Genomic DNA, 7,685 nt, shown 5'->3' with positions numbered 1-7,685 from the left:
GGTTAAATTCATTTTTTCTCAGCCCATACCCCTCATTTTACATTTCCTTCATTCCAACACAAGTTAGTTTTGCAAAAGCTCTCATTTCTTCCCTTATCTTTCTGCTTAAAATAACCCTATAGTAATATCCACTACTTCCTAGTTCCATATTTCCTTTCCTTCTTTCTTTTAATCTAACCCTAATTTTTTTCTATTGGTGAAAGTGAAGATTGGAAGAGAAATTGAAGAGTGGGCAATCTCCAAGATTCAAAGGCACGTAAGTTTTCCTTTTTGATGTTCTTGAAGTTTTGATTGAAGTAATTTTGTGCCAAGAAATTGAATTGGATTGTTGAACTACATTGTTAGTCTATATAGTGTCTTTGAGTTGGTATTTTTGGGGTTAATCAGCCGAGGAAAGTACGATAAATTAGTGGAAGTGCTGCCAAATTTTTGTTGTCATATTTGATACATTGTGTGATTATGGGTCCCTAAAAACAACCTACTAGGGCTGCTTCTTCTAAAAGTGCCAATCGCCCTTCCACATCTCGCACCCAACCACCCTAACCTCAGCTAGCCCCGCCACCACCACCTCCTCAGGAATTTGATCCAACTCGTTTTATTAGTAAGGATGCCTTTGATCATTATCAAAGGTTATCTCAGCGTCCAGTCATTCAAGAGCGAGGAATGGAATATCAAAATGAACCTTATGACCTCATTCGGGCTGAAATTCAACGCTGTCATTGGCAACTTTTTGTGGATCATAAAATGCCCAAGGCTAACTATTCTATGGTGTATGAGTTTTATGAAAATTTCCCAGGGGCAGTTAATAGGAAAGTTTTTGTGAGAGGGGTTTTGGTGGAATGTAATATTGATAATATTGATGCCTTATTTCAATTACTGATGTTGTCCCAAGAAGACGATGAATATTATCAATTGGCATATAATAGTGAAATTGATTACGTTGAGGTGGCAGAAACGTTAGGCATTCCTGGTGCTACTTTTGTCATGCAAGATGGACAACCGAAACATTTAAGACGGTTTCAAATGAATAAGGTGGGGAAGGTCTGGACTCTATTTGTGAGTGCGAGGCTTATGCCCAACACTCATTTATTTGAAGTAGGAACTGATCGAGTCTTATGCCCAACACTTTTATCTTCTTGTGAGTGGTAGGCTTATGCCCAACACTTTTGTCTTCTTGTATATGCTATTATGACGAGACTCTCTGTCGATATTGGCCTAGTTATCCGCATGAGTATACGAGATTTATGCCGAATGACTACCACTGCTGGTTTGGGGCATGGATCAATGATTACTGATCTATGTGAAGTGTGGGAGGTAGCTAAATATCCTTGTGATATTTATAGGAAGGCAATGGGGCCTATTTCTTGTGCTTCGGTGTATAAATTCAATTCCCCATCTTTGGAGCCACCTGCACCACAACCCTACCCTATGAGGGTTAAAGAAGAAGGAGATGCAGTTGAGGAACCCGTCCATGCCGAGGCTCAACCAGATGAATCAAGGGCAGCTGAGGAGGAGAGGAGAGGAGAATATCCTCCATTTCTAGCACTTGAGGCTCCACCGGATTCGCACTTAGCCAGATTGGATTATATCATCTGGAAAAACCAATACACTCATAATTATTTGGGGGAGCTTCATGATTATCATTGAGCTCAAGTAGATAGACAAAATGAGTTGGTTTACCGATGGTCAAATTAGGAGGTAAACAGACAGTATTTTCCTTATCCACCACCTTGGCATCTTATTCCAGATCCACCACCTTTTTGAAGTGATTCGCACCAGGTAAGTTTTCTTTCTTTACTTATTTTTAAACATTAGGGGCCATGTTTAGCTTAAGTTTTGGGGAGGGAGCTTATTTTTTTGTTCGTTTTGTTTGTGTGGTTTGTTTAGTTTATGTTAGTTGTTTGGAGTTTTGTTTAGTGTGTTACCAACATGAACGATGATTGACAACAAGTGCCAATGAGAATAAAGTGAATGTTATGAGTATAATCCAAAGAAAGTGAAATCTGAAAAAATCTATGTGATTGATTGAACACTCTGTTAGTTCATTTTAGTTTAGACAACATTTATTGAATATTTTTTCATGATGTTTAAATTGATGTTTTTGATATTGATTATGCTTGCTGAAATTGGTTAGTGGAATGATGAAGGGAACATAGAAATTATTTTCTACAATTCTAGAACTTGGTTACTTGTTATTTGAGTCGAAATAATATATCATGTATGCTTAGGAATATGATTTAGGCTATCATTTGGACTGTTTGAGATTTTCTTGCCGACCTGAATTTAATTGATCATTTGTTTACCCCTTTTTGAGCCTAACATTGTATCTTTTTGTTCTAAGCCTAATACTTGAAACTTGGTAATATATCCGTCCCTAATATACTATGAGCATATGATTGAAAAATTTATGGGGATTGATGTGTAATGGGGTTTATTTGTGAATATATTGGGTTTAGAAAATAAAAAGTATAAAAGATTAGAGAGAGCATATATATTGAAAGAAAATTCAATAAAATCTACACCCCCAATATGAATATATAATAAAATAAGGTTTGGGGGAGTGTAGTTATCATCTGAAAAAAAAAATATTTTACATCTCTCTAAATAAAAACAAGAAAGAGGATTATGGGATTGTATTACTATGGGAATAAAGTCGGTGATTTTTGGTCATGTGCTTATAGTAGAGTGAGCTTAAAGATTACTTTCTCATCTACCTTTACCTAAGCCATCATTACAAGCTTATACAAGTCCTATCGATTCTTATGCATATCATGATTTATATTAGTGGAGAATAGCAAGTAAGTGAGCTTATGGAATTATTTGGTTTGAATGGATTGACTAGAAATAATTTCGTTAGCATAATCGATTTCAAATACGTTTATTTAATGATCATGACTTGGTAATCCAAAATGTTAGTAGACTAAAGTGTATTGATGGAGAGTTTTGATCGAAATTTTGGATTTCATAAACTGTTGAGTAGTTTTATGAGAATTATATGATTAGCATTCATGATTTTGTGGCATAATTGTTGTTGTTGGTATAGTTCATGTTGTGGAAGTTGTCTTAGTTGTTAGAATCTAGGTTTGTTTTGAGTCCTTTCTTCGAGGGCGAACAAAGAGTAAGTTTTGGGGAGTTTGATAAATTCATTTTAGTGTCGTTTTAGAATGTGTTTTTGTGGTAATCTTGAGTCTTTATGTTTGTCTTTATGTTTGTTTTGTGCAAGAATACGCTTTTGTTTGTCTTTGTTGTAGGTTGGTACGTTGAATCATGAGAAAAATGTAAAAAGAAGAGAAAATGGTGGAAAAATGAAGCTTTTGGTGGTTGTTCGACTCAAAATGGTGCTGAGGACGAGTTAAAATCAGTTTTTGATGAAGGAATGAGGTTGAAAGGCTTAAATTGAGAAATAATGGAATTATGGCCGCGACTGGGAGTTTAGAGTCACGTCTCTAGTCAAGTCAGAAACACAAAGCTACTGAAGGGAATTAGTGTCGCGACTTGCCCTTATAAGTAGCGGTGCTAGTGGAAGTCAGAGGCTAAATCAGGAGGACATCAAAGACACGGGCCGCGACTTGATAGTGCTTGAGTCGCGGCGCTTGAAGACATACGCAGACTTGGAAGGCCTTTAAAACAAACACGGGTCGAGATCTAGGGAAGGCCAAATCGCGGCCCGCCTATGAAAAAACAAGGGATTCGTGATTTTTTTTAGTATAAATTCATATTTTAGGGTTTAATTAGAGATTAGGTTAGAGACTAATTTTAGAGACTAATTTTGATTCTTAGATTAATTTTTCAGAACTTTCATATTTTTTATTTCTTCTTCAAGTCTTTGAATCTTATGTTTCTGAATTATTATTTTGTTGATTTAGTCATGTCTGATATGAACTAAATTTTTTTATCTAGGGTTTAATGTAGTCACTTGGATTTTTATTTAATTTAATTATGATGTTCTATTGATTCTTCTACTTTATTCTAATCTATATAATATTTGCTTAATGCTAGTAAATATCTGATCAATATTTGCTTGATTTATGACTTTGATTCAAAATTCGAAAGATGATAATTGAATATGCTATCGTTATATAGACATAGGTTACATATTGGATGAAAGTACCTGTATGACTTATGTAGTAATTAGGTTTCTATGCTTAATGTCTGCTATATGTTTAAGTTTATTACAGAGATGTAGAAAACCTGCATATAGGATGAGATCTTATATCTTGAAAAAGAATAGGAATCGATTTATGTTAACCTACTATTAGAATAAGAAGAAAAATTTTTTAAATCTGATTAATAAAATTAGTAGAATGAAAAGTTGATGAAGTTAATACCCTAAGTCATTTTATTATTGATTTTCATCTTTTGATTAGTTATTTTGTTCACAGTTATTTAAAATTTTATATTTAGATTCATTCATCTAAAATTTGTTTGCCAAATAGAAATTAAAGAACAATTATAGGTAATTGGGTAATAGTTGTAACATCCCAAATTTCCTAATGTGGCTTAGTTTGGATTAGGGGGCCATGAGGCAATAATTGAGTTATTATATATGAATTATATTATAATATAATTATGCTTGCATGTTAGAGATATTACATATGTGTATGTGGGCCCGTTTCTTATAAGAAGGGTATTTGAGTAATTTGACCCGTTTGGGGTATAAATGCAAATATGTGTTTGTGTGATTGAGACCACATTATTATGTGGATATATTTGGGTTACTCGACGAGAGGCGATCCCGATGAGCAAGTTAGCGGAAAAGTCACAACGGGGTCTTAATACCCGGCTCGGGGTAAGCTTAGGGGTATTTTAGTAATTTAGTACATTACCGGGAATTAGTGGGTAATGGGAATTTATTGGTAACCATGTGAGAATATTGGAAGTAGCGGGAATTATAGGATGTAAATTGTGGATAGTGGGATAGGAGGTAAAGGACAAAATTGCCCGTGTGAACACTTGATAAATAGGCTAAGGGTAAGGGGCAAAATGGTCATTTTTGGTCTAAGGATAGTGTTTGGGTGAGCTGGGAATGTTTGAGAAGGCTAAGGAAATTAAAGGAAAAGAAATACAACAACTCCCTTTCTCTCTCTCTCATTTTCTCTATGTGCCATGGAAGCTTGAGGAATTTTTGGGGAAATTGAAGATCAAAGCTTGGGAATCAAAGTGTTAGACTTGGGGATTAGTTCAAGGGCATTTTTCATCTCTGAGGTAAGATTTAAACTCAGCTTCTCTTGATGTTTCTGTGGTTGTTGGCTGAAGTTTAAGTATATGCATGCTAGATAGTTGGAAGGTTGAGTTTGAGAATTTTGATAAGTTTTACTATGTTATATAGCTGGGTTTTGTTGTTGGAAAGGGTTGTGTTAGTTATGGAAATTGAATTGGAAGCTTGGGGTGGAATTAGATGGGTTTTAGTTGGGTTCGGCTGAAGAAAACCCAAAAAATTCTGTGTAATGCCCCGAAATCCTTAATGCAGTTTAATGGCTGGATTAGTAGGCCGGGAGGGCCATAACTGTTAAATTATGCCATTAATTGATAACATGCATGTCTATGTGAATTATATTATAATATGATGTTAAATGCATGTGATGTTAGATGCATGCATGTGGGTCCACATTTTAATTACAGGGGTGTTTTGGTAATTTGGCCTGTTGAGGGCATAATTGTATATTTGTATGCATGTCGGTGATACATTATTGAGACCACATTATAATGTGGGTTTGTTCGAGCTATTTGGCATGAGACGATCATGGAATATTAATTAGCGGTTTAGTCATAACAGGTTTAAGTTTGGGGCTCGTTATGAGTCTCGGGGTGATTTTAAAGATTAGAGCGTTGTTGGGAATTAAAGGGTAACGGGATGTGAATTATTGGTGTTTGAGATTATTGAGAATAGCGGGAATTGGAGAGCGTTAATTATGATTAACGAGATAGGTGGAAAATACCAATTTTGCCCTTGGGAGCCTTTAGAAAACTTTATTTGACCTAGGGGTATAATGGTCTTTTCACCCCTAGGATAGATATAAACCATTTTTGAGCTGTGAAAGAGGTAGAAAAACAGAGCTTCTTCAAGAGCCTTCCCGTACCATCATTTCCTTCATTTCCTTTGAGATTTTTGAACCATTCTTGAGGATTTAAGCTTGGGAAGTAAGCCTTGGAAGTTTGGGAGAGTGTTCCTCCATTGAAAAGCATCATAAGCTGAGCTTTGGGTAAGTTTCTAGCCATTGAATTCTCTGGTTTGCCCTATTTTAGTTCTGTTTTGCAGCTATGATTTCTAGGTTGAATACTTGGTTTTGTTGGGAGTTTTGGCTAGGGTTCTTATGGTTGTGATGTTTGGGGTATGTTAGGATGTTTTTTGGGTTCATTTGGCACCAAAAATGGGATTTGGAAGCATTGGAATCGAGTTAGAGTCGAAGGAGATGGAGAAGGTGGTTTCAGGGGGTACCTGGTCTGGAGGTAGCGCTATAGCGCCCACCCTAGGGCGCTACAGTGCTACACAGAGGGCATTTGGGCGTTTTGGGGGTTCTGAGAATAGCGTTGGGGCGCTAGGGATCAGCGCTGTAGCGCTACTCTGTTCCTTCAAAGTCCCGTTTTCAGTGTTTTTAAGGGTTTTTGACTTGGGGTTTCAATCCTTAAGGCCCGGGATCGAATCTACTCACCGTGTGGGCATGTTTCGAGGTCCTGAGAGTGGTGCTTAGGTTAAGCCCTTTCAATGTTGATTTTCATTAATGGAGGTTATAATTGGTTGTGATTAGGTAACCGCTAAGGAACCAAAGGTCGATCGTTCTCAGGAGTCGTTCTTAATGTATTTCTCGCTTGAACCATAGGTAAGAAAACTACACCCTGTGTACGTGACATGCATGGTTGTTGTTGAGGCATGTTGGTTGATAAATGTGGACATTGATTGCATATTAAATGCTAGCGAATATTGTGTACTTGTATATGGCACTGACTAGTCAGGGACACTGACCTAAGAGTCAGAAACGGCATAAGCGTCCTGAACGCAGGGCCGAATGAAGATTAGATCTAATCGATATCAGCATTGAATGGTTCTAAGACATTAATGCTAGACCGACCCTAAGGTCGATGAAACTTATAAGCGCTTGGCTAGTCTAAGACTAGTTACTGAGAGCCAGGGCCAAAGGCCCAGGTGACCGTTTGTCACATGGCTAGGGAACGATGTTCCAGGGTTACGACTCTATGGTCATGAGGAAGGTTATGTTGGTGACCAGTCACCTATCCTGTGTTAAGCTAGTGAAAGGTTCACTTATCTGCTAAGCCCGGTGACCCTATCGTCACAAGGCTAAAGGGATCTATACTTAATTTAGTGACTTTTGTGACTGTCACTTGTTTTGGACTGATAGTCCTGAATGATTATTATGATCATTGTTGATATTATATCATGCTGTATTGTGTTTTCTTGCTGGGCCTTTGCTCATGGGTGCTATGTGGTGCAGGTAAAGGGAAAGAAAAGCTCACCCAGCCTTGAGTGGAGAGCTTAGGTGGTGATGTGTACATATGCGGCTGCTTGACCACCACGGCCAAGGAGTTCTCAGAGGAACTAGGGGGTTTACCCTATTTTTGTCGCTTAGGTCGGCGGGATTGTAAATTTGAATCAGTAGTGACCATTTTGTGTAATAAACAACTTGTAAATGTTTTGATTAGCTCATGAGCAGTTTATATACTTAATA

This window comes from Humulus lupulus, chromosome 1 (assembly GCF_963169125.1).
Source record: "Humulus lupulus chromosome 1, drHumLupu1.1, whole genome shotgun sequence".
NCBI lineage: Eukaryota > Viridiplantae > Streptophyta > Magnoliopsida > Rosales > Cannabaceae > Humulus > Humulus lupulus.
The sequence above is the reverse complement of the archived record's forward strand: the minus strand, read 5'-3'. Positions refer to the sequence as shown.